The following is a 9684-nucleotide window of genomic DNA, read 5'->3' as shown; positions in this document are numbered from 1 at the left end:
TCTCCTCCACTTTCCATTATTTTCAGATCACACATATCTTCCGTATGTTTCTAGAAAATTCCAAGCTCACTCTTGTCCATGTATATTGTTCTGACTAGCAGCGTCTTCCCCTCCTCATTTCATTCGCTTATTTACGTGGCCTGCTTTTTTTTTTTTCTATCCTTTAGATCTCAACTCAAATATCACCTCCTCATAAAGGACTTTCTTGACTACCTAAAGCAACTGCTCAACTATTCTTTATCTTTCTTTAACCAAAGAAATATGAGTAGAAGTGGCATGTGTCACCTCTGGTCAGAAGTTTAAAGAGGGGCTATGTGATTATCTCATTCTTTTTTCTTATGCTACAGTAACTGATAATGTTCCAGATGGGAGAGATTTCATCAGACTACATCTCTGAATGACGATGATGTGGAACAAAGCCTCAGTGAACTGACCATGATATATGGCAGGAGTTGTATTAACTCACTAATTTTAGTAGGATGTTTGCTACTGTAGCATAACACAGTCTATCCTAACTAATACAATCTCAGAACCCTGCTTATTTCTTTTATATCTCTAACCACAATTTATAGTTACTTATCTTTTTTATAGTTGAACTACCCTACTAGAATGTAAGCTTCATGAGAGCTAGAGTCCATTACATGCCTACACAAGATCAATACACTGTAGGAGCTAAGAATTTGATGAATCCAGGTCCTGTACACTATACATGTTGCTCACTGGAAGGGATGCTTACAGATCTCCACTGATGAGTCCTCAAGTGGCACTTTCTGTTAATTGCCCAAACTCTTGCTCTAGAGAGAAGACTTCAGGAAGGACAAAGCGGAATTTCCTTTAACTGTCTCCAAAGCAGGGGCTAGCCAATCCTCTGGTAGGCTGACTCCTGTACACATTCTGGGGTTCCTTCCTGTCCTTCTTCGGGAAGTAGTTTGCTATTCAGACATCTCAGCACTAAGTCCTCTTGGCCCTAGTCCAGCATAACTTCGGATCCCACGCAACAATTCTGAAACTTTTTCATAAGTGGACTTCTTTAAAACTCCGTAGCAGCCATGGACTCTTTCCACAGTACAAAATTATGTAAGTTTACAAGTTCATAGTACTCAAAAGTTCTCTGGAATTTCTTCGGGGACCCATTCGCCCATATTCTAGAGACATCGAGCTAAGAAATGGACTTCAACCTAATTCTCTCACCAGGTCTCCACATATCCCATTGTTTCTGGGCCCTGTTTTGATGATCTATTGAATATTTTTGATCTTCTCTTGCTGGGGTCCTACCTTGATCTTACTCCCACCTTCTGTTCTAAATACAGAACAGCTCAGCTAACTGCTATGCCCTTTTATTTCCAGTATGTCTGTAGAGGTTGCCTGTAGCTGGGTGATGGCCCTTCTCTCAGCTCCAAGTGCTTGTTCCACTAAGGAAACACATGTTCCATCTAGGTCCTGGACTTTCCTGCTTTCTACACTTCCACTCCAAATACATCTTCAAACACTCTAAAACTAGAAAAAAGCCTCTGATATTGAGTATTTCTTAAATTAAAAAAAATCTATTTGTTCAGCTTCTTACAACTGTGAATGAAAATAGGTTGTAGAGTCACTTCACACATTGAGAGGTTTCCTCAAACTCTTCTCAGCAAAACTAGAGGCTACAGACTTAAAGTCCTTCTTAAATTGATGAAATAAAGTGCATCATCAGAACAATGACTCAGCTTCTGAGTCAAGCTGAGCTTTTCGAAAACAAGGTGCTCGGCAGTCTATTTTATGGATTTGTGCATTATGCGGCACTAAGCATGTACACAGTACTATTCCACTCAATTAAAATAGTCATAAGAAGGATTCATTTCTCACTATAGAGCACTTAGAATTAGAACAGTTGCTTTTTAAACATTTTAGATGAGAAATCTTCGGTGACAAAAAAAATCTTACACAAAAGAGTGACAGAAGTAGAGATTCTGTTGCTGAAACTAGAGTAGGGGTCACAACCTTGCCCCCTGATGCCCTCCATACTCAGCAGTCTCCTTGAAACCACCAATTCTCCATGTAGCAGAGTTTGAGCCACGTTGACATGAAAATGTTTCTTTCCATGTTGCTTTCTGTGCTAAGCTGCATATGACAATGCAGGAGATAAATACCTCAACAAACAGTGCACTTAATGCTTTCCATCTTCCACTAAATCAAAAGGAAGACAGCCCATGACCCCATCACTCATTTTGCTGGAGGTCCCTGGTGATGACAGTTTTTCCAGGAATTCGAGAAGACAAATAAGTACATGGCTGATGTGCTGAATGCCACACTCCTGCCATCTATGGCTGGCTTCAGCTTGTCCCCATGTATCATGGGAATCCCCCTTGCTCTTTTTCCATCCTGTCATCATTATTTAATATGTAACTTGAAAAATACTCTATTGCTTCCTGTCCCTTTAGGACAGAATATCAAGTCGCCAGAGCTTAGGAGAATACACTGTTTCCTAATGTCAAACCTTAAGATAACGTTAGCATGTAGTAATTCAGAATCTTCTGTCTTCGGGCTATAAATTGCCTGGATACAGAACTGAATGATAGTTAATGAACTTACTAATGAGAAAACCCAAAAGACAATTGTTTCCCTCTATATGTGGGCTATTTCTGCCACATAAGTTTTGCCAGGAATGCTTTTCATCCCCCTCCCAACTACCCTGGTTGAAATGACAAATTCTAACTCATTCTCCAGGTTCAAATTAAATATCATTTCTGCGAAGCCTTTCTTAATGCAAATCTCACAGATGTGAGGTCAATCTACATTCATTAGTACAATTACGTATGTGTCTATCCTCCCTATCAGACCATAAATTCCTTGAGGCAGGATTCATACTTTATTCATTTATGCCCCAAAGGCTACTTCAGGGCCTAGCACATAATGGATTGTCAAAAATGTTTATTAGGCTAATACTGACTATTGTTATAAATGAGATGCCTCACAGAATTGTTTTGTGAGCAAGTATACTCAGAAAATCTGATGATCCAAGTGGTACCTGATCCTATAGTCAAGGAGAGAAAGGACACACAGTAACTTTAGCCTCCTGACTACCACCTCCCAATCACTGACAAACTACACTTTTGGAAGAAAAATAAACCCTATAACTCTAAGAGTATAAATTTATCACATGTCTAGACTTTGGTTTTGATATTTTGTTCATCGAAGACTTATTGAATGTCTACTAGTTTCAATGTAGAAGATTAAAAAAAAATTAAGAGAAACACATTTTTAAGAATTAAATTATGACTTCACTATAATAAAGTTATGTTCAGATATTTTACTAAGGAAACCTTAGGTTTAATCCTAGCACCTAAAGTTAAAATTTGTTCCATAAATCAATAGTAAACTATCTTTTAAAAGTTCACTGAAGGGGCGCCTGGGTGGCGCAGTCGGTTAAGCGTCCGACTTCAGCCAGGTCACGATCTCGCGGTCCGTGAGTTCGAGCCCCGCGTCGGGCTCTGGGCTGATGGCTCAGAGCCTGGAGCCTGTTTCCGATTCTGTGTCTCCCTCTCTCTGCCCCTCCCCCGTTCATGCTCTGTCTCTCTCTGTCCCAAAGATAAATAAACGTTGAAAAAAAAATAAAAAAAAAAAGTTCACTGAAGGAGAAAGAAGTAGAAAGGAAGTATTGTACACATGGGTACATTTAGACTCTGGAATTGGAAGGCCTATATTTGTAATTTAGCATTCTCACCAGCCCTGTAACCCTGGACACATTATTTAACTATTTTTGTGCTTCTGTTTCTTCATATGTAAAATGAGGACTAATAATAGTACTTACCACCTGGGGTTGCTATGAGGTGATGAAAAATGCTTACAATACATGATAGATGCTCGATATATGTTAGGAAATTACTATAGAATATTTCTTCTTTCAGCTGCCTACCTTACACCTTGCAAAAAACAGAACAGAGCAAAAGTTTTTCACTTGATCAGTACTCACAAATGAATAATGATATTCACTAATGGATATTCCTTGTGCTAGACACACACCGATAACATAGTTAGGAATGGAACAGCCATTCAGCTGTTATAACTTATATTAAAGTTAAAGCTTATATTAGAATATAAGCTTTCAGAAAGTTTATATTCTAATGGAGGGTGCTATTTATATTCTAATGAAGGATGCTAGTAAAAAAGGTGAATAAAGGCTTCCTGTAGTAAAGGTCAGGAAGAAATTCATGTGCAAGGGGAAGAATGAAGAGGTGTATGGATCCTTCAGATACAATGACCAGTGAAACTTCTCTGAGAGATATTTAAGCTGAGACCTGAACCTGAAGAAGGAAGACCATACAAGAATCTAGGGGACCTAGGAGTATTACAGAAAGGAGAGTCCTAAAGCTAGAACCTTCTTGAGTTCAAACAGCAGCAAGCAGGCCAGTGTGTGCAGAACAGGGTGAGTTCAAGGAAAAGCAGTAGGTTATGAGGCCCTAGAGTCAAGTAGGGGCCTAATCACAAAAGGGCTTGATGGCCACCGGGAAACTCTGACTTAGGTTTTGTAACTGTGATACAAGGCCAGTGGGGGAGTTGGCACTGGGGAGGAATATGATCTGATTTTCACTTTTAAAAGATAATTCTGGCCATTTTGCAAAGTAGAGATGTTGGGTGAGACGGGTAAACTGGGTCAGGTGGGAGTGGCGGAGGCAATTAGAAGAGGTAACGTTCAAGGCATATTTTAAGTTGGAGTTAACAACACTTACTGCAAAATGGATGTGAGCCTGAAAGGAAAGGGGAGATTCAAAGGTCACTCCCAGTGTCCTTGGCTGGAGCAGTTAGATGAACACTGCTGCCATTACAAAATGGGGAAGACCAAAGAAATCAATTTGCAAAGAAAAGTCCACAACTCTGTTTTTGGCATGTCAGTATCCTAATCTGGAGTTAAGGGTGATTATTAAGGTGACCTTGTATATTTCAGGTTGGATAGGGTCACTAAGAGAGAGTGTAGATATGTAAGAGTTTACAAGATTGGGCCTTGAACACATTGACATTTCAGAAGCTGGGAAAAGAAGGCATTCCAGACAACACTGTGAAGTAGCAGTGAGAGAAAAAGAAAATCATGAGAGTGTGGTGCCCTCAAGGACATGCAAACAACAGTTTCAAAGACTATGGAGTCGTCAACCACATCAAATGAGGCTGAGAGGCTATGGAGAGCTCTGAGGAATATAGAGGTCACCATTGACAAGAGCATTATGATCAAATGGTGAGAACAAGAGCCAAACTTCATGGTCAAAAGGGACACAGGAAATGAAAATGGTATTTAGACATCCCTTTCAAGGAATTTTACCATGGAGGGAGCAAAAACTATTGTGAGGGGATTGACTAATGATATAGGTTCAGAGAAATCTATTTTTCATTGGAGATATAATAGCATGCTGTCCCCTCTTTAAGGAACTTTCTGGATTGAGCCAAGAATGGGAATTTTATCTCCTTTATAAACAAATCTCCCACCACATTTGTGGTGGGTAGTTCAAAGATTATCCATTTCAAGAAATTAGATGCTTCACCTGGATTTGAACTCTGTACAGCTGGGATTCCATAAAGAAAATTGAAAAACAGTTTTCTTCTTCTGAGGTAGCATTCATGCTGACTGCTGCTGTAACATCAAGTGGAATAATTTCTCTAAACATAATTTTAAAAACTGAAGCATTTCTATTTCTACATCCTAAAACAGGAAATACCATAAAATGAAACACTGACCATTTGGTATGACTGTAGTCTATCATTATTGTTTACAGAAAAGGAAAATAAAATTCCATCTATTTCAAAGAAGTGTCAGTAAAGCAGATGCTTTAATTCATGAGAAGATAAGGAATATTTTTTTTAGAAATATGGATTTTTAGAAAATTAGATTGAGACTGCTTTTGACTATCTTGATGTCAAAATTGTCTTTTACACAACAGTTCTGTGAACTGTGTTTCACTAATACCAACTAAATGTGTTTTTAATGATGTTATAATAAACCTAAAATCTTGAGAGGAGAGTGATGCTGTCAAAGTATAATTATTTCAAACTTGGAAAATAAACCATCTACCCCCAGGGCAAGGTTTATTTGCAGATAAATGGCTTGTTTTCACCTTGGCATTTATCTGATAGCAGGAGGAGACATATCCTTGGTAAAAGTTCTATTATCATTATCTCTTATTTTAATCACAAGCATCTGGTTGAGGTTTAGTTCCTCCCCTATAAAAAAGAAAATGGGGCCATTTCAAGAATCAATAAAGGGGAATCTGTGAGACAGGCTTGAGCTCCCGTCAGAATCATCTGGCCCCGGATGCCAGACAAGCCAAGGGAAGGCACCTGCCACATTTGTAATATTGCTTTTGAAAGTCTGCTGAGACCTCTAGAGAACATTCTGCTCCGAGGGGAATTCAGTGTGAAATTTCACTTCATAGTTGTCAAGTAGATCAGTCCTGGAAATGAAAATGTGTCTATGATGAGGACATTAGAGAACAAAATTAGAATGAAGCTCCAGGTTACCTATTTCCAGTATTGGCTCTTTGAGCATAGAGTACTATTGACACGTGAATCACAAGTGAGAGGATGGCCTTGAGGGGGCCTGGTAAGAGCTTGAAGCTGACAGTACTACCTGCACAGTTCCCACACCATCAGGGTGATCCTGAGGGAGCATCAGCCCTTAACACCGCTTCTTTTCTGTCCCTCTCCTCACACCCACCCCAACATCACAACTCTGTCCTACAAACTTCTCTCTTTGACACTCCACTCCTTTCCTGAGGGTTTTTCAGAGAATTCCATGGCATACCAGACCCACCTCACTTTTGAAATCACAGCTCCTGGCCTGCTGAGAGGCAGAGACCATTTTTAAAACAAATTGTCCTTTCTTCTCTCCACTCCCTCTCACCACGGCCTGGTGACAATTGTTGGACTCTGACCCAGCCCTGAGCCCTCCTTAGGCAACTTTGTTGTCTGGCTTGAAAATATAAACCAGACCAATCTAACGTCTCTCTCTGGATTTAGAATTGAAAAACCAATTCAAGACTGAAGTAGCTGTCTGAGTGAAACTGAGAGGGAAACCATGAGACAGAGGCCTTGAATGAACCATAATAAGTTAAATCCTTGAGCAGAAGCAGAAAGGATGAGTGAACAGAAGCAGCCAGTCAGTAGGGAAACATAGAGCTAATGTGCCCCCCGAAAGTAGGAACCCATGAGTGACCAAGGCCACCTCTTCCAAAGCTACCTGTTCTTAGATTTCCATACAATTCAATTTCTTAGTAAAATAAACCCACTCTACTTTCAGTATCTTGATTAGGTTTCTGTACTTGAAGAAACACACATCTAACTAGAAGTCTGTGAGCAATGTAGCCAACTGCTTGAAGTTGGATAATTTTTTAATAGCTTTCAGTGAATTGAGAAGGAGAACCTATCTTCCTTCATGGTTCTCTGGAGTCTGGTCTTACAGCAAAAAAGATGTAAATCCAGCCAAACATCTTAACAACATATAACATTCTGTGACAATATAAATCGTAGAACACCAGCCTGAGAAGGGCCCAGAGATTTGGGACTCTATGCCATAGATCTCTAACTTTTGTGGCAAAATTCTTTCTTCTATCTCATAGAGACTCCCTTTACATAAAAAATATCTTGGCAGAGATGCTTTTGTTGAGAACTCAGTCCTCCTTCATACTCCTCCCCCCAAATCAAGAAACCTTATGAGTCCCCAGAATTTGGCTTGAAAGGCTTTAATCTCTCATTTGATATGTCAACTACAAAGGATGTAAGCACTGCTTTATGTGAACATCTGTAATCTCTGGCTCTCCTATACTAGTATTCAATATTCCTATAAGAAGAAACTATTTCATATTTGTTCTCTGTGTATTGTCATAAAAATTTCCATCATAGGTTTCAAAATATCCTTATATTGGAACATCCATTTGAGACAAATATTTCATATCACAGTATTTTTTAACAGAGTGCATTGAAAGTCCTTGCCAAAGCAGATTGGATTTGGGCATCAGCCCAAAGACTGAACTTTAAAGAGATGTGGAATGTGTTTCAAGAAGTCCTAAGGTGAAAACCTGAAGTTGAATAATGATGAGGTCTCTGTTTGTGTAACTAAAGCATGTCTTTCAGACTAAAAGAGAGGTATGGTTTATACATGAGCTTGAGTGATTTAAGTATAGGAGTGTCTCTTAAATTTGATTTGTTTAAATCTCAAAATGTTGGTTTCTGCCACATATTTCAAACCACATCAACTTCAAAATGCATATATTCTGAAAGTGAACTGTGGTGGACCAGTAATGAAAGTAACACTAGAGGCTGTGACAGACAGCCAGGTGCCTTCAATATCCACCTTCCCCTGTAACACAAGCCCAATTTTCTTCTGGGTAGCAATGTGCCCACTTAAGCCCACTACATTTCCAAATTCCCTAGCATCTGATGTGGCTAAGTTCTGGCCAATAATCCGCAAGTGGAAATGTTGTGTGAGCTTTCCGGGAAGTTAAAGGAAGTTACCTCAGTTAGGGGGTATCTATTTCGCGCTCCCCACTTTCCCACTTCTTGACGCCTTGAACTCAGATCTGATGGCTAGAAGTCTGCCCCCGTCTTGAACGACAAGGTGACCTTGAGGATAGAAACAACACAGTAAGGTGTAGTTGCCACACCAGCGTTACACTGCCTATTCCCTGACTTTACATACAAGAGAATCATCTATGTTAGTCTACTGTTATTTGGAGTTTCCTGTGATATAAAATTAAACCATATCCTGATTGATTCAATGGCCTAACTTACCAGGGTTTCTTTCAGGGCTGTGGTGTAGGTGAGAGGAGAAAGTAAATGGGGTAATTACTTTTGAAAACTTGAATGTGCGTCTGTTCATCTCCTGCCTGCACTTGCCACTTTCACTTTTTAAGTATAGAAGCTGTTTACGAAATCTACTGTCACTTGGATAAACGACAAAATGTTATACTATAAAAATATGACCATTAACTAAAAAAAAAGTGAAATTATATCAAAATTTACCCTAAAACATCTCTTTCATACTTAACTTATGAATAAATAAGACTTAATTATAAAATAGGGATGAAGTACATTTCCCCTTTTGGGAATGTTCCTAAGCATTTGTATCTAGAATAATGTATTTTTGTTTTCTGGATAGAAAGAGTGCTTCCTTCTGGCAGAAGCAAGAGCATAGAGATGCTGAGAACTGTTTCCATAACTGTTATTGCCTATTACATTTAGTTGAAAAAAGAAATACAAGCTAACCCCATCAATCAATTAATTCTTCTCATTTTAAACATAACTGTCACCTCATGGAGAACATTAAAAATATCCTCTCCTTTTCCTTAACTATGGAAGACATTTGCATTAAAAAGGGAGGATTTTATTTCCTTAGAGTTCATCTATGCCTGCTGGTTATTCCCCAGCTAAAGTCATAATCCTGTTTGCAACATCATAATCATTTACCCAGCAAACAATCAGGGTGTCACTAACAAAGAATTATGACTTTAGGTGGGGGATAAACTACAGGCACAGATGAACTCTGAGGAAATAAAGATTGTTTTCATGAAAATGTGGCTAGTAATAAATAACCAGGGATGAAAACTATGATGAAACAGAATATCCTATAAAAACAGATTTGGGGAGGTATAAATGGTATGTTTTTACAATTTATCCTCTCCGAAAGTATGATGATCTGAGTGTTTATAATAAAAGTATCAG

This window comes from Acinonyx jubatus, chromosome C2, assembly GCF_027475565.1.
Source record: "Acinonyx jubatus isolate Ajub_Pintada_27869175 chromosome C2, VMU_Ajub_asm_v1.0, whole genome shotgun sequence".
Taxonomy (NCBI): Eukaryota; Metazoa; Chordata; class Mammalia; order Carnivora; family Felidae; genus Acinonyx; species Acinonyx jubatus.
Note: the sequence above shows the minus strand (reverse complement) of the source record.